Here is a 25,564-nt window from a genome sequence, read left to right on the forward strand (position 1 = left end):
CTCCCTCCTCCCCCACCGTCACTCGCCACCATGTTCTTTCTTTGTTGCACTTGTCCAAGCGTCGGCCTAGGTGTCTGGAGGGCAGCCCCCTTCTACAGCTTTTGGTGCCTTTCGGAGGCTCCTCTCCACCTCTCCTGCTCCAGGGACCTTGGCAGGTTTTGATGGAGAGGGGAGCCAAGCACTGAGCCTTTGGGAGAGGGTGGTGCAGGGGCCCCACCCCAGGGAGGGAGAAACAGGAAGGCCTTAGACTTTCAAGTTGGAAGTAGTCTCGGCCCCAGAAGGTGGTAACTGTCCCCCTACCCCTAGTCTCACCCCCTCCCCCAGCTCAGCCAGCTGCTGGAGAGGGAAGCTGGGGAGGAAGGAGGCCGGGTGATTAAGAGCTCCGGTAGTCAGGGCTGGGGCCAGGGGGCACGCCCCCCGGGTGACATTTTCTCGCATTGTGTCCTCAGAACAAAAACGAGTCTTATTTGAGGAGTCCGAGGGGGGCGGGAGCTGGGGGCCTAGGCGGCCGAGTGGAATCGTGGCTCCAGGGAACAGCCATTACTCATCAAAGGCCAGGGCAGCCCGCGTCTTTGTGTGCCCTCGCAGCCCGCCCGTGCCTGGCCACAGGCCCCTAGCCCTAGACTGCTCCCCGCCCCCCCCCCCCCACTGTCCCACCCTCCCCAAGAGCCGGGCTGGAGCAGAGGAGGGGCTGAGGATCGTGTGTGGGCAAAGGACTGCTACACACACAGTTGGCGGGGAAGGGGTGACCAGGGCGGGCTTCCTGGAGGAGGGGAAGCGGGAGGAGGGAATGGTCCCGAGCTAAGGGGGGTTAAAGGGAGTGGGTCGGAAGACCAGGGGGTGAGCGCAAGGAAGGAGGAGGGGGCAGAACCTCTAAGGTGTCAATTCAACCCCCGGATGCAGAGTCCTGGAGGGGCTGTGGAAGGGGGGCTGCTTCCTGCTAGGACGGCTATTTTGGGGCCTGAATCAAATCAAATCCGCCGCAGCCCCCAGAGCCCCCAGCAGCTGCGCAGAACAGCTGTCCGGCCGAGGGCGCAGAGCGGCTGGAACCTCGCTTCCTGCCCCCCACTGATCTCTCAGGGGCTGCCCGGGGGGTGTGGGCTGCAAGGGAAGGGGGAAGAGGAAGGGAAAGGGCTGTGGTGCCGAGTCAGAAACCTGGGCTAAAACCTTGTGCCGGGCCACCTCCCGAGCTGTGCTGCCTCGGGGCGGAGGCTGGCCTCTCTCTGTGCCAGTGTTGGAGGGGCTCCAGATAACGGGGAAGGAGATCACCCCAGAAGCTCTTCTCTGCACCCCCATCCTCCTCTGAGCCCCTGCAAGGTAGCTCCCTCACCGTTCCAGCCCAGCTCTACCCTCCCCTGCTCCAGGAAGCCTGCCTAGTCTTCTCTGGATGGGTTGGACCCTTTCCTGATCTGCCCCCTCCCCCTCAAAGGCTATTCACCAGGTTGCCTTGGTCTCTGTTTTGGGGAGAGGGTATGAGCTGGGGCAAACTCCCCCATCGGATGTACCCTTCCTTCAGTGAGGGGAAGGGAGCTTTCCCAGTGGGAGATTTAGCGAGGAGGGGAACAGGGGCTGAGTCATTAGCTTAAGGCTTCCAGGGAGGCCTCGGACGCATCTCTTTTCCACCTCCTTCCTCCAAACTCAGCTCCCTTCCGTCTCCCAACAGACCTGGCTGATTTTTTTTCCCTCTAGCTGAACCTCCCAGCTGGGAGGTTCAGCTCCACTTGGGCTTGACCTGCCTGCGCTTGAGCGTGTGCACGCCGGGAGACAGGTCAGCTCCAGGTCCCGTGCCTGTTCAGGCTCCTGACGTCACGGAGGGGACCCCCACCCCCACCCCGTGCATGCATGCCAACCAGAACGCTAGAGGCCAGGGTGTGTCCGGGAGCTTGGGGAGAACACTGGTCCCCTCCTCCAGGAAGCCTTCCTGACACAGGCGGGAAGGAGACCCGCTCTTTCTCTTTGGTCTACTCTGGCTCTGGGCCAGGCAGTGTCCTCAAGTGTGACCAAGACTGGGGTGTACCCTAGGGCAGCGCTGTCGCTCAGGTCACAAGTCTATGACAGGGTCCCTCATGCCCATCTTGTGCAGAAAGAGCCCCATTGTCCTGGGGGGCATAGCTGAAGGATGAGTTCAGAGCCCAGAGATGTCGGTTGACCACTGGGCTGGCCACTGGCCTTCTGACCGCAGCAGGAGGGAGACGGGGAAACTCCCTGGGCCGCTTGTTGGGGAAAGGCGCTGGCTCACACAACTGCACACACACAACCGTAAACCCACAAGCCCAAACAGACACGGCCATCCTGACAGAGGCGCATCCACTCCCAAGGCTCCCCAGCGTGCACGGGCGCGCGCACACACACACACACACACCTGCCCTCAGGACAGCCCAACAGAATTAATACCAGCCCTTCCTCCGCTCGCTCTTTCCGCGTTCCTGCTGGCAGGTGCTCCATTCTTTCCTTCCCAGAGCTGGTGAGGCAGAATCTCCCCACCTTCCGGGGCTCCGGACGTAGCGCCGGCAAGGGGAAGCAGGGTTGTGGCACCTGTCCCTTGGGGGCAGGGGCCGCCCCTGGAGCCCCACCCACACTGGGATGAGAGCCCAGGGTGCTTTGATCTCCTGTGCGGGCTGTGTTTGTGGTGGGGGCTGCCAAAGGTACGCAGAGATTGGCAAACCAGGTCTTTTGCCCGGGTCTTTTGCATTCCTAAAACTTGTTTCCAGATCTGGGCTGTCATCTTCCTCCCGAACCGCCCCCCTCAAAGAAATTCTCTCCCCTTCACTGAACACCTCGCCTTATGGAACCATCTGCCCTGTCTCACTGAATTCTCTGTCCTCACGGAGTGCCTCTCCACAACCAAACCCAGCTCTGAATCCCCCTCTCTGGGAGAGCAGCATTTTTTTTTTCCTTCTTATCTCTGGGGGTCCCAGAGGGTCTAGTCTACAGTAGGGATCCCCTAGATGGTGCTGAGACAGGTTACATTGGTCTGCCTGTCCCCAACCGCCCCCCCCCCCCCGCCACCAGCCTGGGGAGGCTCATCTGGGCTTTTGTAAGGTGGGGAGATTTGGTCACCAGTATCTCAGCAGGTTGGGCCACCTGCTTCAACCAGATGAGGGACTAGAGAGAGAAGTGGATGGCCCTGGGGGCGGTTTAGTAACTGAACTCTTGACTTTGACTGATTTGGGCCCTGAAGGTGGATGATGCGGGGTCCTAGGATCCACCCGCAGGGATCATTCACACACAGGACTGTTTTCCCCCACAGGCTTCCTAAAGCGAGGGGCCCGCTCCCCATTCCCACCTTCTCCCACTCAGGGACGGCCCGCCCCTTTGGCGCGGCCAGGCCTTGGTCGTCAGGAAGTCACTGTATGTCTGATCTCAGCTCTTCGTGCGGTGGGGAGGTCCCACCCTCGGTGCAGCGAGGACCGTGGAGTGTGGAGTGTGGAGTTCAGGGAGGGAGGGAGAATGAGACCCAAAGAGAAGCAGAGACAAAGACAGAAAGCCCCGAGACAGGGCCGGGCACGGCTCAAGGTACAAATGTGTCCCACTGGGCGTCTGGTGCCTGACTGCTCTGAGGTCCTCCCGGGCTCACCTGGCCAAGGGTGTGGGCGCCCTCATCACCCGTCACCCCGACACAAGCCAGGAAGAGATGCCGTGAGCCCCACTCTGAAGGTGACTCTGGAAATCAAAAAAAGAAAAAGAAGGCGAATCTGTCTCAGGGAGCCCAGGAGGCTCAGCCCTTCCCTTGCTGGGAACCCCCTCCTCCTACCAGGACCGCACCAACCACCAGGAGCCCAGGCCTGTTGGCAGGAACAGAGACAATCCCCCCCCCCCCCCCCCCCCAGCTTCCGCTAGGCCACGCCAGTGACTATTTGCTGACTGTCTCTTTCATGTCGCTAATCGCCCGGCCCCATCTAATTGGTAATTAGCCTTGAGAGCCCAGCCTGTGCTTGGCTAATTGCTGTTTGTCTCGCCCTCATCTCCGGCAGCGGAGCTGTGCCAACACCGCGCCGCCTGGGCTCTATCCGGGCAGCGGGCACCCGTGCCAGCCTCCATGGAGGATTCTTCAGCCGCACCCTGCTCTCCTCCAGCCTCTCCCAGCAGCCATCTCTGCCCCAAGCGTGGTCCCCAGCGGTCCTCTGGGCAGCCGGGCACCGTGGCCCCCAGCTTTCCTCCATATCCCCACCCCGTTTACGGAAGGAGACCCCTCTGAGCACATGGTCCCTGCTCCGCAGTGGAGTCTGGGAGGGCTCCAGGGAGGAGGAGATGGTGGAACCTGGACCCGGAACAGATCTAGGATTCAGCCATCAAGGAAAGGAGAAAAGACGTGCCAGGTGGAAGGGAAGACAGGGGGCTGCTTGTAAAAGAAGGCTCCGAGGCAGGGCCGTGCAAAGGCTATGCCAGGTCCTAGAGGTGGTTGACCCAGTGTGATTGGAGTGTCTGGCACGTGGAAGAGGAGGCTGGAGAGGCAGGCCGGGATTGGGGAGCGGAGGACTGGATTTGGGTGCCAGGCTAAGGCGTTGGGTTTTACGCTCTGGACGAGGGGAGCCATGGAAGGCTTTTGAGCTGGAGAGAGGCATGATCTGTCTGCTCTGAGGGGTCGATACGGGGCCATAGGAGGGATGAAGTTTGGGGAGAGGAGGGACCAGGACACGGAGAGCACTGAGGAGGTTACTGCTTTGGTGCTGCAGTGGAGACGTATTTGAGAAGGCTCCACAGGACTTTTTGACAGATTAGCAGCAGGAGTCATCGATGGGGACCATGGGCTACGATGACCCTTGGTGGGTCATCTCCTTCCTGAGTAGTTCTGTTGGAGAACAGGGCAAAGGACGTCTCCTATGTTTTCCATGACTCAAGAGTCGCTTGGGGACCTCTTTTTTTTTTAAATGAAATTTATTGTCGAATTGGTTTCCATACAACGCCCCGTGCTCATCCCAACAGGTGCCCTCCTCGATGCCCATCACCTACTGGGGGACCTCTTTTTGAGAACCACCCCTCCCGATCTCTTTAGGGCCCTCCTAAGGAGAATGTGCCATTGTCAGGAGAACAGACACTGGCTGGGCCCGTATCCCGGACACCTACTTCTCAGAGCTGACCTTGCTTCACGCGTGGAAGCCATGATTATTTTCTTCATTTCTCAGATGACAAAACTGAGGCTGGGAGGGGTTAAGTCACTGGCCCAAGGCCACACAGCCAGTAAAGGACCAAGGCCGGATGCAGACCCAGGTCTAACTCCTCAGCCAGAACCTGAAAGCTGACCTGAGCGTACCTCCCACCCTCCTGGGACAACTATTCGGGGCTAGGGTTTGTTTTATTGATTTATCTTCATCCAAATCGCGCCAACCAGTTGGCCTCTTCCACCTGGAATCCTCTCCCTCTTCAACTCTGTCCCCAGCCTGCTCGTTCTTTTGAGCCTAGGGCAATGCCTGCCTCTTCTGGGAGGTCATCCTGGATTTTGTAAGCCTTCTCTGCACACTGGAGATAATCCGCTGAGTGTACTTGACGATGAACCTCAAGGCAATACTTCTTCCCCTCTGCCCCCCCGCCCCGGTTCCTAGAGTCCCCCATGTGGGGCAGGCCTGCCCTGCACAAGGCTCTACAATGTTTGTCCACGTTGCCCTGGACGGCCCGGGATGGGTCTTTTCTTCTCTTCTTTTTTTCTTCTTCTTTTTCTAAGGTTTATTTCTTTTTGAGACAGAGAGAGACAGAGCATGAGCATGAGAAGGGGAGGGGCAGAGAGAGAGGGAGACACAGAATCCGAAGCAGGCTCCAGGCTCCGAGCTGTCAGCACAGAGCCCGACGCGGGGCTCGAACTCACGGACTGCGAGATCAGGACCTGAGCGGAAGTCGGACGCCCAACCGACTGAGCCACCCAGGCGCACCACCACCCCCCTCCCCCCCCCCCCCCCCCCCCAGCCCAGGATGGGTCTTTTCCTTCTCACAGAATGGTGTCTTGGATCCCTTGGGCATCTTTGGGCCGCGCCCGCTACCACCCCAGCCTGGCACCACGCCCCAGGTAAGTACCCGCTCGGTGGCTGTGTCCTGAGCCAAGTGGCTCCTGGCTGCCCCCCAAACTCAAGTTCATCCCTCCCAGCAGGAGGCTTTCCCTTCACCTGGGACAGCCAGAGGCCTGAGGGGCTGGCTCCAAACAGAGTCCCCCCCCCACCCCCACCCCGATGGTGGGGGCGGGGCTGCTAGGAAGATCGCTCTGCAAAGGACCACACGTGGGTGCTCCTCCAGCAGTGCTGGCTTTGTGCCCCTGGAAAAACAATCCACTAGTGCTCCCCACCCCACCCCCCCAACTCCGCCCAGCCTGGAGGGACCTTTGGTAGAAGCCAGTGGAGCTGCAGTAAAGGGAGAAGAGCCCACTGTCTTTTGCCCCGAGGGGGCCCCAGACGAAAGCAACCTAAAAGCCTTGGGTTGGAGACCACACCCGGATCCAGGGAAAAGATTTCGAACAATGTTTTCAGCTGCGATCAGGAGACCTGTGGGGCCCTTGGAGGCGCCGAGGGGGTAAATGGGCGTCAACTCCCTTAGTCTCCCCGTAAATTTCTTCCATTCCTGGCTCTCGTAGTCATTGCCCACACGGGCTCTCCAACTAAGCTGCCTGGGTTCGGCCACCTCTGCCCCTTACTGCCTGTGTGGCCCCGGGCGGGTGACCTAACCTCTCACCTGCAAAGGCATGATGACAGGAATCACATCTACTTCACCGCTGGGCTGGGACGGTGATAAAACCCGTAGCATCCGGTGCCTGGCTCTCCGTCGGACTTTATAAAATTAGCTTGTATTATTTTAACCATCTGCTTGTTTTCGTGTTTTTCAAAATTCTCTCTGGCCTATCTGCCAGGCTGAGGGAACAGCTTGATACAAGGCAGGCAAATGCAGAGGATGTCCCCGAATCGGTCCTGCTTCCTGGGAGGCCCTCTTTCCGACCAGCCAGGGCTCTGGGCACAGAGGCGGAGAGCCAGGTGTCCCGTGGCCTAGTGCTTCCGGGAGACCCCTCGGCCTTCCCACCTCTGAGAACATTAGGCTTTTGAGACATGGCCCCAGCCTGCCCCCCAGCCCCCCAGCCTGACAATGGGGGCTTCAGAGGGGACGGGTGGCAGGACACAGCCCCCTCTGTGAACTGGAGCTGAGCGCCAGGCTCAGGACGAATTCCTCAAGGGGCAGGGAAGGACGAAGGGAGGGGGCTGCGCGTACCAGTCCCTCGGCCTGGCCCTGACCCGAGGAGTGGTTGCTGCTGGGGGCTTGGACAAAGGTCCCCTCTTCCCGCTCTCTGTCCTCTTGGCGCCCACCAGGGAATGGTGCCATCAAGGGTCTGTCCCAGGGCCAAGGAGGAAGACACGAGGCTGGGACGCGGTAGGGGTCACCTCCAGGTTGGAGCACAGCACCCACGGCGCCGTGGCAGGGAGGTGGAGACGGGGCGCGCAGCCGTCCAGGGGACGGTCTGCCAGAGCTCTCGTCGCGGCCCCACAGGCCCGGATGCCCTGGCCTCCTTCCCTGCGTTCTCAACCCTCAGCCTCTGGACCATCTCTTAGACACCTTCTCCGTCTTTCCCAGAGTTCTCGTCTTTCTCAGAGTTCTTGTCTCCCGCTCGGGTCTTCCTGGAGTGACCGAGGGGTTGCCTGCCCTAGGCTCGATTCAGTTTTCGCAAAGAAATTCCGTAAGGCGGGAAAACTCTCTCCCCTCATCAAGGTCAGTGTCCAGGGAGCCACGTCCCTTACCCTCCAGCAGGGTGAAGAGAAGTTGGAGCCAGGAAGTTCACTTGCCCTAATACCACTGGCTCCCCCGGGGGGCCCCCCCGGCTCACTAGCTAACACCTACTGAGCCTTTACTGTTGTAGCCTTTTTTTAATATTCGTATTTATTTTTGAGACCGAGAGAGACAGAGCACGAGCAGCAGAGGGGCAGAGAGAGAGGGAGACAGAATCCCAAGCAGCCTCCAGGGTCCGAGCTGTCAGCACAGAGCCCGACGTGGGGCTCGAACTCACAGAGTGTGAGATCATGACCTGAGCCGAAGTCGGCCGCTCAGAAGACTGAGCCACCCAGGCGCCCCGACTATTGTGCCGGGTCTTAACGTGCATTTCCTCATTTCATCCTCTAATGGTCCCAGGAGAGAGGTGCCGTGATGATCCCCAACATAGAAGACCGAAGCTTGAAGAGAGTAAGCAACCTGCTCAAGGTCATAGAAATAGGAAGGGGCAGAGCTGGGATCCGGACCCAAGCAGTACTGCTCCCCGCCCCCCGAGATTCATTCATCCGAAGCAGAACCCCGGGAATGATTTCCTCATCTCTGCAAGAGGCCATGTGGGCCGGGACCGATGGTTGCTTGGCTCCTAGAAGGGATTCTAGCTGATAAAGGTAACAGAGACAGTAGAAAGATGAGATTGATACCAAAGAAAAAGGATGTGTCGATGAAGAGGTGATTCTAGGGAATTTCTTCCTAGGAGTCATTAAGTTGCTCATTCATTAATTCCATGCTTCCATCTAATGAGCTCAGTAGAGTACAGTGGTAAAGAACCCGAGCTCTGGAGCTCTGAGTCCAAACCCCGGCTCTGCCGTGATTCGCTGTGTGATCCTGAGGAAGTGGATTCACTTCTCTGAGCCTCAGACCCTTAATCAATAAAACACCCTCCCAACACACACACGCACACACACACACGTACACATATGTTCACATCCATACTTGCTTCCTCTGCAACATAGTATAGCAGCCAAAATTTAGGTTCTGGAGGTAGGCAGGCTTCAGCTGAAACTTTGCGACCTTGAGTTGAATTAAATAGTCTCTTAGTAAATCCAGACTATCAACAGCATTTACCTTATAGGGTTGTTGGAGTATTATCGGACACATTGTACTAGTCAGGATTCTCCAGAGAAACAGAACTCTGTGTGTGTGTGTGTGTGTGTGTGTGTGTGTGTGTGTGGCAGAGAAGGAGAAAGGTTGAGATTTATGTCAAGGAAGTGGTAAATCGGAAATCTGCAGGGTAAGCTGGCTGGCTGGAGACCCAGGGAGGCCTTGCCGTTCGAGTCCAGAAGGCACTTTGTTGGCAGGATTCCTTTTTGCTCAGGGAAGGTCAGTCTTTGTTCCATTAAGGTCTTCAACTAATTAGGTGAGGCCCACCCACATTATGGAGGATAACCTGCTTTACCTAAAGTCTACTGATTTATTTTTTATTTTTTTAATGTATGTGTTTATTGAGAGAGAGAGAGAGAGAGAGAGAGAGAGAGAGAGACAATCCCAAGCAGTCATGGATGGCCCTGGGACCGTGACCAGAGCCAAAATGAAGAGTCAGATGCTTAACCCACTGAGAGCCACCCAGGCGCCCCTAAAGTCTACTGATTTAAATGTTAAATCGCATCTAAAAAATACCTTCAACAAAACATCCGGAATACAATAAAAGTTATTTATCGCTATTCCTTCTCTCCCTTGCCGGGTGCTTGGCTCCTGTACCAAAGTTACAAAGATCTAATGGGCTGCCTCTTCCTCACAGTAGAAGAGGTAGACAGGACACACACGATGTAATTGACACACACAATGTAATTGACACACGCAATGTAATAGACACACACCATGTAATAGACATGGGGGAGGGGCCTGTACAAAACAGCTTCCCATACATTTACTGAGCCTGGAGGATTAAGGAGGGTTTCCTGGAGGAGGTGACTTTACCTGGGACTTGAAAGCTAAATAGGAGCCGGTAAGGGAGACGGGCAAAGAAAAGATAAAAAGCCATCCCAGGGAGGGAACAGCAGATGTAAAGTGCTCTAGCATAGAGGAAGCAACATCAAGAAAGCGGTGTGTGTTTTTGTAGCGGGAAGGTGCTGGGTTTGGTGTTAGTGTTAGATGGGGGGTAGAGAGAGCAGGAGGCGAGGCTTTACACAGGGGCAGAGCCTCTGAGATCCTGCTGGACCTTGATGCCCCTCCAAGGACCCGGCATTTTCTCTTATGGACAGAGGGAAACCGGCGAAGAGCTTTAAGTAAAGGCAAGGACTGAATTATACATAAGATGCTCTCAGCGAAGTGAATCCTAAGAATTTAGGTTGGACGTGAGAAAGAATTTCTGATGACGGGGGGCCCTGGGGATTTCTCACAGCGGAAATCGGGGAGACGGTTGTTGATGCTGAAGGAGCCAGTGGACACAGCTCCTTTGGTGGAAATGAGAGCTGAACACTGAGAGTTGTTCCTGATGGGAAGAGTTTGGCCATAGGACTTGGGACACATTCCGGGACACTGATCCTGCCGACCTCGGACTGCGATCCGGGACGTGTGTGTGCGCATGTACGAGGGTGAGGACAGGTGGAGCGGTGAAGGGAGGAGGCGTACCTGGCCATCCCTCCACAGGAAATGAATCTCAAGAAGCCAGAATCCTCTCCTAAGAATAAACCAGAGACAGGATTGGTGAGCACCAGAACCTCTTGCTTTTGGAACCTGAGGGAATCTTTTGCTACCCAAACAACTTGGAAGTACCGACCTGGAGTCTTGTCCGCCGCGGACAAGACCTGCACCAGTCCTCATGTGCAGTCAGGCCGAGAAAGAAAAACTACTCCAGAATATGCTCATTCAGGCTGGGGCAGGGGGTTCAGAACTCCCTTCCCAGCGGATAATCCAGAAATAGCATGCGAGCCACACAAAGTCTTAGCCCATGGCCCCGTGAACAGCTTTCCTAGTAACCCCAGAAGGGCAAGTGAGGGGTATCCATTTCAGGAAGGGGAAGGGGCAGGAAGGGCAGCCCCCTCTCAACTCTGTCCCCGCCAGCCCCTTGGAAAGTGGCTTTGTCCAGTGTTTGAGGCACAGGGCTAAATATAGCCCGGGCTGGGGGCTGAATTCAGGCTATTGAGGGAACAGGCCTCTCTGTTGCCCTGCCCCAGGCCCAGGCTGCGAAAAGCTGGAGAAGAGGAGGCTAGGCTGGGAAAGGAGGGAGTAGAGGTGGGGAGACAGAGTGGGGGCCCTCCCAGAGGGCGGCGATGGGTGGGAGATAGTCGGCCTGTGGAGTTGAAAGGGGAAAATGAGGGGTGCCTGGGGGGGCTCCGTCAGCTACGCGCCTGACTTTGGTTCAGGTCATGATCTCATTGTTCGTGAGTTCAAGCCCCGCGTCGGGCTCTGTGCTGACAGCTCAGAGCCTGGAGCCTGTTTCAGATTCTGTGTCTCCTTCTCTCTCTCTGCCGAGGGTGCAATATGGAGAAAATGGGGGGGTTTCCTTACCTGGTGCTATGGGCTGAACGGCAACACTCCCACCCCCATTCGTATGTTGAAGCCCTAATCCCTAATGTGACTATACTTGGAAATATCTCTACTTTGCCTATAAGGAGATAATCGAGGTAGAATGAGGTCATAAGGGTGGGGCCCCGATCCCAGAGGATTAGTGCCCTTATAAAAAGAGACACCAGGGGGGCGCCTGGGTGGCTCAGTCGGTTAAGCGTCCAACTTCGGCTCAGGTCACGATCTCGCGGTCTGCGAGTTCGAGCCCTGCGTCGGGCTCTGGGCTGATGACTCAGAGCCTGGAGCCTGCTTCCGATTCTGTGTTTCCCTCTCTCTCTGCCCCTGCCCCGTTCATGCTGTGTCTCTCTCTGTCTCAAAAATAAATAAACGTTAAAAAAAAAAAATTAAAAAAAAAAAAAAAAAAGAGAGACACCAGGGGCGCCTGGGTGGCTCAGTTGGCTGAGCATCCGACTCTTGGTTTCAGCCCAGACCATGATCTCATGGTTCATGGGTTTGAGCCCCATGTCGGGCTGGGTACTGATGGTGCAGAGCCTGCTTGGGATTCTCTCTGTCTCTCTGCCCCTGCCTCGCTCATGCTCTTTCTCTCTCTCTCCCTCTCAAAATTAATATTAAAAAAAAGACAGAGACCCCAAATAACTCCCTCTTGCCCCTTGCATGCGCGCATGAAAGGGAAGTCCATCTGCAAGCCAGAAAGAGCACGCTCACCAGACACTGAAATGGCTAGACCCTTGCTTTTGAACTTCTGGCCCCCAAAACTGCAAGAAAATAGATTTCTACAGTTTAAGCCACCCAGTCTGTGGCATTTTGTTATGGTGGCCAGAGCGGAGGTATCTTAGAAGCATAACCTGCTTGCCCGTCCCCCTTACCACCCTTCAGCCATCTCCCCCAGAGCCAGCTTCCCTTCCAGAAACTTCTTTAAAGGGGAATCTTTCACTTCCTTAAAGGATGGTCACTGTGGTGACCACTCAACACTCATAAGGAAGTTCTTCTTGCGGTCTAGCCACCAACTCTACAGCCGCGACTAGGTGTGTCTAAAGGCAGGACTTCCCAACCCCTAAAAACACAGTTCTTTCCTTTTTTTTCTAAAATTTTCATTTCCTCATTTTGAGAGAGAGAGAGAGAGAGAGAGAGAGAGAGAGAATCCCAAGCAGGCTCTGCACTGACAACACAGAGCCCAACGTGGGACTCGAACTCACAAACCACTAGATCATGACCTGAGAGCCGAAACCAAGAGTCCGGACGCTTAACTGACTGAGCCACCCAGGCGCCCCCCCAAATACCTTCCTTTGTTGAAATGCCTACCAGAGACTTTGGGTAGGCACAGAGGTGCGGGTAGGGGTGGGGGACACAGCTGTCCACCCCATGGAGAGGGGGGGCAGACCCAGCCCTGGCCTCTCGCCCAGCCGCTCCTCTTACACACAGCCACTCAGATGGCCGGGCACCCCTGCAGCACACACAGCATCCTGGGTACTCAGCTTGGTACCAAACCCCACCCTGCGGAGTGTGGGCTCTGTGGCTCGTCCCCACCGGCCTGGAGTGTTTAAGTGGTGAATTTGCACAGCAGCGAGGCCAGAGGCACATTAAGGATTAACTTCCTGGCTGCAGCCAGCCTGGCTCAGCCTTCCTGTTAGACTATTCTGTGGGCAGCCTCTGCCCAGAGACACGGTTCTGCAAAACCGCAGCCCCCTCCCAGGCCTGGGCCGCCCCTCCCCCCCCCTCCCCTTTCAGCCACCGGAGCCCCCTCTGGCGCCCAGGCAGGAGCTGTTCCTACGCCTCTCGCCAAGGCCCTTCCGGGTGTCTTCGAGCAGCTGGCCAGTGCCTGGAGGGGTCTCGGGTAGGGGGGAGGTGTGCGCGCTGCCCCTGCTCTGCTGTCTCAGCTCCCGGGACTGATGCTTCCCAGTCTAAAGGGCTAATTGGTCTGATTACCCTCTGGACGGCCCACCCGGCTGCATGCAGTTCCCAGACTGGATTCAGGGGGTTGGGGAGGACTTGAGTCCTCAGGACTTCGAGTTCCCTGCCCTAGAGGAGACAGTCCCTAACCGCTCAGGGGGCCCCAGGCTGGGGGGGGAGACGCGGCCCTTGCGCTCAGGGCTCCCACTCTGACCAGGGATGTGGAAATGAAGGCGGGGACATCACGGTTGGGGGAGGCAAAGAAGGGATGGTTCTGCTGGGCTGGGGCAGAAGCGGCAGGGGAAGGGGGGTGGCTGAGAGAGGCCAGGGAAGAAGAGGGCCCCGTGGCGGGGTCTAAGTGGCTTTCACTGCAGACTTCTTTTAGAAGTCACCAGGAGGGCCCCAAAGGTAGGATCTGTGCTGTCCATCGGGGGTGGGGGGGGGGAGGGGTGGGGGGGGGAGGGGTGGGGGGGCAGGAGGATGGGGTGGGGAGGGCTCTGCCTGGTCCAGGGCTGCTCCTGGCCTTGTCCCCCCCAACTGACAGACGGCCTTGGGGGGGGCCCCCTTAGGGCCCAGACTTGCCCAGACTGGTTCAGCCTGTCTCCCAGTAGCCGGCCTGCTGGGCCCTGGGTGCTTTCTTCCATCCCCCCAGCTCTGCTCCCCTCGCACTGCCTGTCTCACAGCCCCAAGTAAGCCAGAAAAGTGGCCCCTGTGGGGGGTGGGGGTGGGTAGTCAGTGTGTGGAGGGGAGGGGGAGCCATTAGGGAGCTGAGTTGCTGCAGGACTAGAGGATTCTAATCGATGGGCTCATGTTATATTTATCAGCCACAGTACTTAGGCGCTGCCCTGAGCAGGACTAATGGTCTCCCCATTGGAGACGCCATTACAGGAAGTGTGGGGGGAAGGGGCCGGGGTGCCGAGAGGAGATGGGGACCCGGCAAGGTTTACTTCTCCGGGTGGCCGCCCCCAGCCCCTACCACGGGGGCAGCTGTCCTGCAGGCTGCCGTCATGGAGGGGGCTCCAGGCTTTTCCTCTCCTCCACTGACTGGGAGCAACTACCCAGAATCCTCAGCCAGAGGTCACCCCTGTCACCCCCCTGCGTCCCCTTCAGTGCAGTCTCTGCCTTGACCCTTTCCGGTTTCCTTGAATGAAGCCACGCCCCCTCCACCCTCCACCGTTTGAATGGTGATCACGTGGGCCAACCAAGTGGCTCCGCCTTTCCTGGGGCGGAGCCAGCAGTGGTTGCCATGGCGGTCTTTGGGGTGGTGGGTGGAGGGGGGGGCGCGGATACTTCCTGTAACAGCCTTAATTGCTCATTTATTTAGGGCAATTAGTCCCTGGTGACCCTCCCTTCCTTGACCCCAGCGATGACTATTCTCAGCTCACACAACATTCCACCAAGATGGGGTGGGGCCTGGTCCAGAATGAATCGGGTGAGGGGGTGGGGGGACAGGGAGACAGGGCGCTCCCAAAGTCTGAGAAGCTCCCAAGTCGGAGAAGCCATATTTCGAGGCTGACCTGGTCAGACCATTCCATGCCCTGTCACTGGCCCCTGCTCCCGGCATGCTCTTAGCCCTCTCTGGCCACTCATTCAGCTCTGAGGGTGGACCCACCCGTCTACACTCCCAACGCTGGTGGCCTCTGGATGCCGCACTCTCCACCAATGGCACCACTGTCTTCCTGGCCTGCCCCCAGTCGGGGTTGGCTCCTGCGGGGCTTTGCGCCCTCCCTCTCCACAGGCAACTGCTCCAATAGCTGAAGCTCTGGGGTGGGGTGGGGGGGGTCCTTTTCCTGTGCGACCAGCATGCACTGCGTCTCATCAGTGACTGCAAACGCCCCCTCCTTCTGCGCCTCAGATCTACATTAACGTAGCCTGCTTCCTAGAACTTCTTAGGACTGCTAGGACATTGGCTCCAGAAGGCTCTTATTGCCCCGATGGGGGACACTGAGTCCCGGAGAAAAGAAAATAAGCCCAGGCTTCCTGGGTGAGTTAGAGGCAGAGCCAGGACTAGAACCCAGTGCCGTTAATTCTCAGCCTCGCGCTTAGCGACGCCGCGATGACCTCTCCTTCAGACTCCACTTAGACCACCCCTTCCTCCAGCGGGCCCCTCCTGTCTACCTTCATCGCATCCCGACAACAGAGCCCCCCCCCCCCCCCCCGAAGGCTTCCTATCTGGGCTCCTCGGAAACTCTCTGGTTCACACTCCAGCTCTGTTGCTTTTCCAGGCCATCGACACTTTTCCCTGCCTTCGGCACCCCTAGGTTTTCCTCCGTCATCTGGGCCCCAGACTCTTCCTCTGTGGAGGGGCTGCTGGGGCAGCGCCTGTGGGGACTTCCAGCTCAGCCCCTTTTCCCAAAGGCTTGTTGGTCACAAGTTGAAGCAAGCCACGGGGGCCTCTAGACCCAGACTCCTTAGTTTTTCCTTTTGGGTTTGGAGCCATCTTTGTAGGCCAAGCCACATGAGAGTCTGGAGACCTTTGTGAGGCAGGGTCCCCCTGTAAGCTGGGGACTTTTTCTCGGCCCCCTTCTCTGGGTGTACCCGTTCCGAAACTTCACCTCTACCAGTGCCCGCCACACCAGCCTCCCTCCTTGTCTGAGGGACAAGGGGAAGTCCTTCTTTGGTGTGGAGGTGCCCAAAGCCTTAGGGATAGGGGGTTGGGACAGGGCCTGGACTCGGCCTCGGTGTCTCCTTGGCTGCGGGACAAAGAGAGCCATGTTGGGGGTGACCTCACTCACTCCTTGGGCATCCTCCTGCTGGACAAAGGGCTCAGTTGTTCCCCAGCCTGGAGGCAGGAGGTAGAAGGATGACACTTCAATCCTTGGACCCTCTTTTAGAGACCTCGCACTCTCGGCTCGGCGTGGGGGGGGGGGGGGGCGGTGGGCCAGTGCAGGGAGGCAGGAGGAGGGCCCGATATGGATGGCAAGAGAAATGTTTGGAGTATCTGTTAAGCCCTTCCTAGAATCTCACCTCAACCTCAAGACGCCAGAGTCCACTGCTCTGAAGTTAGAGGCAAACACTCTCTGCTTTCCTTTTTTTTCCCAGGAATGACCTCTCTTTGGGGGGGCAGGAAAGGGGGGCTTTTCTTCTCTTCCCCAAGAGAACAGCGGTTTTCAATTTTTTTTCCCCCAATAGTATCAGGACCCTTCACATGAAATCTTCCTAGAAGTCTGATCGGGAAAGCAGATGAAAGTAGAAACTTCTTTGGCTGAGGGGGTGGGAGGGGTGGGGCAGGAGGCAGAGGCCTCCCATCCCTCATCCCGTCCACCCCGCCTATGGCAGCATCTAAGTGGGGTGGGGGTGGGGGGAGGCCACAAAGCCTTGTTTGAACACCACCGCTTTAACCACTTGTGTTCCTTCCTGCTCCCCAAGCATCCAGGGGCCAGGCTCCTGGAGGCGCTTGAAATCTGATTGTTAAAGAAATAAACGAATGGATGTCTCTGTCCCCTCACTTATGTGCCGTGAGGTTTTGTGCTCAGTTCTCATCCGGGCCTGGGCTGGGGCAAGACTCTCCAGTGTGTCTGCTCTAGGTGTGCCTAGAGCTCCTGGAGCTGTCCAATGTCCCCAGGTGGGAAGGGCCAGAGCCAAAGACATCAGCAGGGGCTGCGGAAGTAGCAAGCGAAGTGGGGACGCGTGTGCGGAGATGGGCCCGGTCAGCGCACACAATCTGCCTGTAACAGCCCGGACCCCGATGAATCGCGAAGGCAGAGCCTGAAGCGTCACAAAGCACCGGAGGAACGCTCCACCCATCCCCCTTCCTCCTCCTCGAGGCAGGGGCCCTGGATTCTAGCCCCGGCGCTACCGTTTACTGCCACGGACCCTTGGGCAAGTCACTTCCCTTCTCTGGGCCTTAGTTTCCTCCCTGGTAAAAGTGAGCGAGCAGGACTAATGGAACGCCCCAGGCCCCAGGGTGCTGAGCCGTGCTCCAACGGCGGGACAGGAACTGGGGACAAGGCCCAGAGTTGGTTGGCAGGGTGGAAGGGGAGGCTACAGAGAAAGGGCGAGACATAATCCTTGCCCCGGAAAAGGTGCATCAGGAAGTTATAGAAGAGAAGGATGGTGACAGAGAGCCTGGCCCATCCTGCAGGGTCCCCTCTTGTGCCCTTGGTTGCACAGCTGGGCTCTTGGTTTAGATTTTCTCCTGGGGCTAGGCAAAACGTCAACTCCCTTTGTCCCCATGCTCATCATCCTTTGTCACCTTGCCCATAGGGCCTGTGGTCCTACCTCTCCCTGAGAATGAACTTCCCCCCACCACACGCATTCTTTTCTCGTCCAGATCTCCCTGCACTTTCATAATCCTCCTCCTCCTGGAAGTCCTCCCTGATCTCCACTTCCATGTCACTCCCCGCTGGCCTGGGTGCAAAGTCCCCTGAGCTGACGGCTGTCAAGCTGCCATCATCCTTTCAGTTGGAAACGTTTTTGAGGACAGGGACCCTGTCTTTTTGTCCTGGAATGTCCACTCCCTGGCTCACAGCAGGGCCCTGTGGAAGGAAGGACCCAGAGGGGAGCACTCAGCTTGGGGCTGGGGGCGAGTGGCCTTGTGTGCGCTCGGCCAAGCAAACGCTCCAGACCGTCAAACTTGCCCGCAAGCACACACGCATCCAGACAGCCCGGCGCGGACACACGCACCCGCGAGCCAGCGCCCTCTCTCACGCTGCAAACCCCCACATGAGGTGGGGGGTGGGATGTGGGGGAGGAGGCGGAGGGGGCTGCCCTCCAGATGTTGTTGGAAATCCAACACGTCCCCTCCCCCCCTCCCTCTCCCACTTCCTGTTCCATTTCCCCTAAATATTTACTGATTTTTATTTACATTCTTTGCCCGAGGTGCCCGGCCCCTGTCAGGTCCCATTTGCTGGGCCTGCTTCCCTCCTGCCAGCTCCCCTCCTCCTCCCTCAAATCCGGAGCCGGGAGTTGTGTGTGGTTGGTAACAGCCTCCTCCTGGCCCGTGGGTGTTGGGGGGCGGTGAAGGCAGGGGGCTGGCAGCTCTGGGCAGAGCTGTGGGGGGGAGGAGGGGGCTTGGGGACAGGAGCAGCTCACCCACACATTCCCGCCTGCCCCCAGTCTGGGATTGTTTTAGCCCCCCCCCCTTTTTTTCACAAGGACTTCTGGAAAGGACTGATGGATGCCAGATGCCAGGAGCACTGGCACCCAGGGAGGACTCTGAAGAGAGAGGAGGGAGCACTGGGTCAGACGTCACAGGGCGTGGGGCAGGCGTGCTGGGCGACTACTCCCGAGCTGACCAACCACTCTAGGCCGCCTTACCGCCAGCCAGCGGATCAAGGAGGAGGGAGCCACCTGAGAGCATGGTGAAGTGTTGGAAGTCTGGCGAGGAGCGGTGGGAGTCAGGGTGGGTGGAGACAGGGGATGAAGGCAGGGAGCAGGGTCTCTGGTTTTTGTCCGAATGACATGGGGGCCTCTGGAGGGTTCTGAGAGGACAGTGATATGACCGGACAGATCAAGGTGGAGGGGTGATTCCTACCCCCCTTGTATCTTCCCTTGCAGTCTGGTCACCCCACTTCTCCTTGCCGGCTGCCTTCTGCTTCTCAGCTACTCTGCCAGGCTGCCTGTGGCTTCCAGAAAGTTCCTCTGCTCCAGAAAGCCCTCCAGGATTGCTCAGGGGAGGCTGCCAGGCTCTGTCTGGGCAGTAGATGGCCTTTTCTTCATTTCTTCCCTTCCCATGAGAGAGATGCCAAAGAGAGAGATTGTGATCCCGCCCCCCTCCCTCCCCAGGGCAACCCAAGGACCAGACTGGGTGAGTCGCTTTCCCAAGGTGTCTCCTCAAAAGACCAATATCCTGCCTCCCATGAGCCCTGCTCCTGTCACCCCAGGTTTTTCACGGATGCTCCGTCTTCTCTTTTCTTCCTTTCTTCCTTCTCCTTCCCACTGGGTCTGTGCCCTTTCGGCAAGGGACTGAAGTCCCCCCCCTCCTCTGCTTTGGCATGGGCCTGGGGAGCACCCTTTCAAGGGTAAAGGTGTAGCCAGCACTGGGCTCCCAAGGCTGAGGGCCAGGCCACTGAGGGGGAGCAGCCGCAGCGGGGACTGTGGTAGGATTCATTACGCTAGCTGGCACCCTCCTCTGTACCCAGTCCCTGGACACTGCCTGCCGTGTAGCAGACTCTGCTGGCGGAGCAGAGCGATGGAGAAGACGGCGTGGCTTCCCCAGCTAGACCCTGGGAGTTAGCCCCAGGGCTCCGAGTCCCTGGTCCTAGCTTGACTACCGCCTACCAGGTGGCTTTCCACCAGGTACTTCCCTCATCCGGGCCTCACTCGTTCAAACGGCAACTGTTTCTTGAGAGCCTGCTATGTGTCAGCCACTGCATTAGCCTGAGGATACAGAGGGAGCAAAGACAACCTGGCTCTTGCCCACACGGAACCCGCAATCTTGTGGGGAGCAGACCTCAGTTAAATGGCCACGCCGATGCAGTCAGAAGGACAATGGTCATCAGTGCACAGGAAAGGGAGAACGTAATGCCCTGAGAGCATATAGGGAGCATTTGAGCAGCCAGGGAAGCTGAGGGGCTTGCCCCAGGGAGGTGATGTCCCAGCTGAAACCTGAGGGAATAGAAGAATAGCCCAGGCAGAGAAAAGAGGAAAGACGTGGCTCTATCTTCTCCTGGCAATGAGTGAATTCGTGGAGGCAAAACTTCTCCTCCTCGGGAAGGCACTGGAGTGAACTATACGAACAGCGTAAGAATACTCCCCTCGACCAGAGAGTTCTCCCCTGGGTCTACCCCGGGGTCCTTCAGGCTACCCATCCCCCTGCACAACCCTGCACAACCCTGCACAAAACTGCAGTGAGCATGATTTCGATTAGACTGCTCACTGCCAGCAGGGCTAGAGCAATAACGTGGGTAAGAACCAGAGGGAGGGGATGAAAGAGAAGACAGGATCCAGGCAGAGGGCCATGTGCCAGGAGCGCGGGAGACAGGCTGTAAACACCTGCGGAACAGTCAGGATCCGGTGGAGTTGAAGGTCTCTGAAGCTGGTGCTGGCCTGGGACCCCGGGGAGCTCAGGTGCAGGAAGCTTCGAAGGACGTCGGTACTCTGTGCCTGCAGAAGGGGCGCTCTCCAGAAACCTGCACAGTCTCATCGGCCCCCTCCCGGAGCCCCCCGCCCCCACCCCCATGGGATGGAGGGGATAGAGCATGCTCAGGACGCGGGAGGGTGTAGATACAGGAGCTGGGCAGACATACAGGGAACACTCTGGTGTCATGCAGATGATCTGAGGGGTCTTTCTGGAGGAGGGGGAGGAGGAGGGGGAAGGGGGAAGGACGGGGGAGGAGGAGGAGGAGGAGGTACTCAGAAGGGGTTTGGGGACTGGATTCGTCAGCCCCGTCTGGCCCAGCTGGGAAATGCTCATTTAAGCTGATGGGAGTTGGGTGTTTGGTGCCCTTATCCCCCCTCCCATGCAGCTCCTCCGTCCAGAATCCCATCTTGCCTTTAGCTCCCAGCCCCCCCGCCCCGCTCCCTGTGAAATGATGATGGGCTCATCACTCTGCCCCCTCACTACTCTTTCTTCCTCTCCTACTCTAGTTGTTAGCCTCCTTGGCTTTGGAAGATCCGCTTGGCTCCCTGCTCCTCCCCTCAGCCCCAGGGGGGCCCATAGCGAACACCTGCTTGGTTGCTGGTGCAGGTCTGCCGCGCCTTCGGTTCATATACTGGCATTTGGGGAGAGCCTGCGTTGTTCCGGTCTTCCCTGAGCACTGGTCCACTCAAAAGAGCCCCCGCGAGGGACCAGCCTTGGCCTGCAAGGTACAGAAGTTCAAGTGCAGGAAGGATTTCCTGGGCCGTGAAGGGGGACAGCTGAGCGGCTGGAATTCGGGGAATCAGTTCATGTGCACCCTGCCGTGTGAAAGGTCCATGGCTGAGGGCCTGGCGAGGGAGAGTCAGGGTCTCAGAGAGGACGAAGGAACATAGTGACAGGCCGGCAAACAAAGGCTGTCCGCTCCATGCAGCTGGCCTGGATGTTTGCACCGCACCGTGAACACAGCATCTGGCCCAGAGGAGGCCTTCAGTGAATTCCTGCCGAGAGAAGAGAATCTTGGTTCCCGGCTCAGGTTCCCATTTGCTTTTCCTGAACCTGTAGTTCCTTATCTACAAGATGGAGTAGTAACCCCAGCACTTCCTGTCTCGTCACATTGTCACGGGGAACAAATGGAACAACGATGGCAAAAGCGTTCTGTGAACACGATACACAGGCCGCAGCCCAGCACCGTGCCGGGCCTGCGGTGGTGGCGGCTCGGTATTGAATAAATGAGTAAATGACTCGATCGCCACCAGATGTGAGCTCCACGTAGGCAGGGACCTGGCTTGTTTTTCCTTGGCATTATTTCCCCAGTGCGTGGCACACTGTAGGTGCCCAATAAATATTTGGATCGAATGAATGAATGAATGATACGACTTAACCCTACCCTGGGAAACTTCTAGAACTTTGGAGGTGATGAGACAAACCACAGGGCCATGAACCCAAATGGCTTTGGAGGCATCAAGATCTCGTTCTGAACGCTGACTTCACCAACAAGGTTGAAAGCAGCTGTTATTGCCCCATTTTACGCAGGAGGAAACAGGCTCAGAGAGATTGTGTGACTTACCCAAGGCCCCACAGCTCCCAGTAAGTGAGGGGATCAGGATGGGGGCCCAGGATTCTTCCTCCAAAGCCTGTGCTTTTTCCTACCATAGAAGGTTCTTGCTGTAGCTGATCTGTTGGGACAATGGCCTCTATGACTGTCTACTTGACAAGCTGGAATATTCTGTTGGGGGTAGCTCTCATAATCGCATACCATCTCAGAGACCCCCCCCCTCCCCCAGTTGGGGACTGCTGGGACCAATGAGAGGCCAAGATCTATTCAGGGTGTACCAGGTCCAGAAATGCACACACTTTGCCCATGACATCCGTGTTCAGATGCGGAGACAACATATGGAGGGGAGCTGTTGGAGGGCTCTCCCGGCCCAGGGTCTCTGTCATACCCCCTCAAAGCCACACCTCCTCTCTGGCACCCTGGGCCAGTGCTGCTCCCTGAATGCTCCCTGAGTGCTTCCTTAGGCAGGGCCGGGTCGTGTCACAGCTGCCCTTCCCCTCCCTGAATGGACTTGGGGCTTTACCATTCAGTTCCCTGCTTCCCCAGGTATGTTTCATTGAACTGTATTTTGGCTATTGATAGGTATTTCTTGCAAAAAAGATGGTGTGTGACGGCGTAAGTTTGGGAAGCTGTAAACAAGCTGGAACCTTGCAGGACTTCTCAGGGCCTTTATTGTGCTTATGTTGGACTGTGAATCTCCGAGGGGTGGGGAGTTCCAACAAAGAGCATTTTCCCAAGCGTGCTAGCCCCCACACTCTTTCTTCAGGAGCATCTCGTGGGATTGGTGTGCTCCCGGGCACACTTTGGGGATTATTGCCGTGGCTGTGAAGAGTCCTTGAAGGCATTTAGGCAGAGTTAGAGGATCCGATTGGTGTTTCTCGGAAGACCACCGGGTGGACCGCGGGAGCCAAGACGGGCTGAGGAAGCCCTTAGGAGGCTGAACTGACAGTCTTCGAAAGAGGAGCCTTGTCCGTGTCCGCCTGCTGTGCCAAACTTAGGTCTCTGTCCCCAGTGAGCTCGCAGTCGGGGTGATGTGGGAGAGGCCAAGGTCCTACCAGGAATTCTCCTCCGGGGCAGAAGATGCTAAGTGCTGTAAGCACCTCCGATCCAAGAAGACTTCCTGGTGACTTCCTCAATTGGCAGCCCAGAGCTCTGGCCGCGCTCCTCTCCTGTCTCTTTTCAAGAATCAGTGAATTATTTGAGATGAGCTCAGGGGGTCCTTTGCTGTTTTTTCACCTTTATTGGGGGAGGGGGCGTTGATGGTCTCCGCCTTCATCCCCCAAAGTACCATGGAGTCATGCTACCTCCTCACTGGGACACAGAGACCCAAGTCATGAGACTCAGGTCTACGGCGTAAGTGGCAACGCCTAGGTTAGTTTAGTCTATCCTGCTGGCAAAGGTCCCGTCTCTTGGCACCGAGGCCAGCTTAGATGAGGCCAGGCTGGGGCGCAGGGCTCAGTACCACCAGCCTCCTCCCCTCTCCCCACCTCTGCTCTGTCTGACTCCTGCTCTGCAGCTCTAGTTCATGGGGAAATGGGCTAATGCCACACCCACTCCGGCTCCCCAGGCAGCTACCAAGTCCCCAGAAAAACTGGACAAAAGCCTAGACTCCCTTCGCCATCCCTCCCAAGAGCCAGCATAGGGGACTGGGAGTTCCGCCTAAATCTCAGATCCAGCCTGGGTATTTGTCCACCTGTTGTGGCGGTTGGGGTTCCCTGGACCTCATGTAGACAAGGGGTACTTGGGTCTTGTCCTCCGATCTGCTGAAATCCTCGAGCCCCCTCCTCCTTGAAGGTCTTCTGTGGGTTCACAGTGGGAAGCATTAGAAACTCCTTTTCCTGGGGCGCCTGGGTGGCTCAGTCGGTCGAGTGTCCGACTTCAGCTCAGGTCACGATCTTGCGGTCCGTGAGTTCGAGCCCCGCGTCGGGCTCCGGGCTGATGGCTCAGAGCCTGGAGCCTGCTTCCGATTCTGTGTCTCCCTCTCTCTCTGCTCCTCCCCCGTTCATTCTCTGTCTCTCTCTGTCTCAAAAATAAATAAAAAAACGTTAAAAAAAAATTAAAAAAAAAAAAGAAAGAAACTCCTTTTCCACTCTGTGCCTACAGGCTGAATTTGAATGGAATCCCTCCCCCAAGCTCTCCTCTCTCCTTGGCACTAACCCAGAAAACAGGTCTGTTTTCCAACGCAAAATCTGATTGGGTCACTCCCCTCTTCAACAACCTTCAGTGGCTCCCTATTGGCTTCAGGATAAAATTATCCTTAGAATGACATAAAAAGCCCTTGGTCATTCAGCTCCTGCTTACTCTTGAGGTGTCTCTCCTCCTTCTCAGCCACTTTAAGCTTCAGATATTTGGATTGAGTGAATGAGTGAATGACGAGACTTGACCCTGCCCCTGGAAACTTCTAGAACCTCCGAGGTGATGAGACAAACCACAAGAGCAATGAACCCAATGAACTCTTGGCTTCGGAGGCATCGAGATCTGGGTTTGAATCCTGAATCTCGTTGCAATTGCCCCCCCACAGTTCCATGGTCCACCCCTGTGCCTGGCTTTTTTTTTTTTTTTTTTTCTGCTTAGAACAATTTCCTCCTACTGGTTTACCCAGCAAATTCCTATCTGGCCTTCAGTTCTAGGCTCAAGTTCTAACTCCTCTGTGAAGCCCTTTCCTGTTCTCTGAGAATTTCCTATGTATGTGCCAGGCCCCTGTGCCAAGCATTCTCTGTGCACCACGATTTAATTTTTCTTGTGCTTCCGTGTCTGTCGTCCCACCGAACTGTCAGCTTCTCAAAGACAGGGGACAGAGGTGGGCAGTTAATGCTGGGGGAGGAAGGATGGAAGAACTTGAGGGGGGGGCTCCGCAGGGTTCCCCACCCGAGCCACCCCAGCCCTGTGCAGTTAGTAATTCATTAGCAATTAGTTACCGATTGCTGCCGTAACTCATTACCACGGATCTCGTGGCTTAGAAAACAAACACAGGTCAGAGGTCAGAAATCTGAAATGGGTCAGCAGGACTGGCTCCTTCTGAAGGGGAGAATCGTTTCCTTGCCATTTCCAGTGACTAGAGGTTGCCTGCACGCCTCGGCTCCCGGGTCCTCGCTCACACCCCTCTGATAGCTGCTCTCATCGCCACATCTCTGTGACTCTCCTGCCTCCCTCTTTCCCTTATAAGGACTCTCGTGATTACGCTGGGCTCCGATATGATCATCCTGAATCATCCCCAAAACAAAATCCTTAATTTTTTTTTTATTAAAAAAAATTTTTTTAATGTTAATTTATTCTTGAGAGAGAGGCAGACAGAGACAGAGTGTGAGTGGGGGAGGATCAGAGAGAGAGGGAGACACAGCATCGGAAGCAGGCTCCAGGCTCCGAGCTGTCAGCACAGAGCCCGACGCGGGGCTTGAACTCATAAACTGTGAGATCGTGACCTGAGCCGAAGTCGGACGCTTAACCGACTGAGGCACCCAGGTGACCCAGCAAAATCCTTCATTTAATCCCATCTGGAAAGTCCTTTTTGCCATGTAAAGAAATGCATTTACAGGTTCCAGGGATTAGAACATGGACATCTTTGGGCAGGGGGTGGGGGTGAGGGGGCGGTGCCATGATTCTGCCTGCTACGTGCTGGAAACTGAGAACGGGTCAATTTGGGAAGAAGGAAAATGTTTGGAGTCTCAAATGACACCCCTGTCTGGCCTGAGTTTCCTCGTTTGTAATCAAAGGAATGGTGCCACAGGGTCCCCGATGTACTCTTGGGGACATTTTATGAGCCCAAGATTCTACCTCTGCGGCAGGAGAGGATGAGGTGGGAACACTTCCTCCTGCACAGGTGACATCTGCCCATCCAACTTTGACTCTGACTATCTTCAAAACCCTCCCCCGCCCCTCACCTGCCTGCTCCT

General features: G+C 56.9%; 1 long non-coding RNA gene across 1 annotated transcript; it reads left to right on the top strand.

Moving 5' to 3' along the window:
- Window positions 1-18,377: 18,377 nt before the first annotated feature.
- On the top strand, window positions 18,378-21,472 carry LOC131497839 (uncharacterized). The gene is made up of 2 exons (XR_009255178.1): window positions 18,378-18,844; window positions 20,626-21,472. It is a non-coding gene; the product is annotated as an uncharacterized LOC131497839 (long non-coding RNA).
- Window positions 21,473-25,564: the final 4,092 nt, after the last annotated feature.

Source organism: Neofelis nebulosa, chromosome 16 (assembly GCF_028018385.1).
Source record: "Neofelis nebulosa isolate mNeoNeb1 chromosome 16, mNeoNeb1.pri, whole genome shotgun sequence".
NCBI classification, from domain to species: domain Eukaryota; kingdom Metazoa; phylum Chordata; class Mammalia; order Carnivora; family Felidae; genus Neofelis; species Neofelis nebulosa.